Source organism: Triticum aestivum, chromosome 3D, assembly GCF_018294505.1.
Source record: "Triticum aestivum cultivar Chinese Spring chromosome 3D, IWGSC CS RefSeq v2.1, whole genome shotgun sequence".
NCBI lineage: Eukaryota > Viridiplantae > Streptophyta > Magnoliopsida > Poales > Poaceae > Triticum > Triticum aestivum.
The window spans coordinates 480,313,735-480,314,484 of NC_057802.1; positions in this window are offsets into that span (position 1 = coordinate 480,313,735).

The following is a 750-nucleotide window of genomic DNA, read 5'->3' on the forward strand; positions in this document are numbered from 1 at the left end:
TAAGAATTACTAAATGAAGGAACTTAAGTAGAAGGCCTTAAGAATTACCTTCATGTACTGCTCCTTACTCAGGAACTTATCGCGGCACGCCGGCTTGGTCTTCTTGATACCACGCAAGGCGTAGTAGTCTCGAACAGCCTGCACCCGAGCCTCGTGCCGTAAGTTCTGGAGTAGGCGCTTGCAGACGTTCTGGATAACATTTGCGCAGTCCTCCTCGTATCCCTCCTCACACCTGTAGAATGTCTGCAATCAAATGAGACAATATTGATTAGTACAATTAATAACTAGCTAGTTGAAGATTTTGAAATGTGTAAAGGAGAAATTACCCAGAACGTCCTGATCACCATGTCTGCCCTCGTGTCGCACACGACACCGTCGATAATGACATCCGGCGGGGCCGGGGCAGCCACGTAGTGCTCCCAGCTCAACCCAAGCTCGGGAAGCCGACCCTCACCAGGCAACGTGACAAACCCCGGGAAGTTTTGCCGGCAAAGAACTCCAAGGACGGAGTTGGGCCGGCGGACACTATGATGGTGCCGTGTCGTGTCGTGACAAACCCCGGGGGTCGGGGTGTCGTGTCGGTCTCGGGGTGCCGTGTCGGGGTCGGGGTGTCGTGTCGGTCTCGGGGTGCCGTGTCGGGGTCGGGGTGCTATTTCGGGGTCGGGGCTTCGGGGTGTCTCCTCCTCCTCCTCCTCCTCCTCTTCTTCTTCTTCTTCTTCTTCTTCTTCTTCTTCTTCTTCTTCTTCTTCT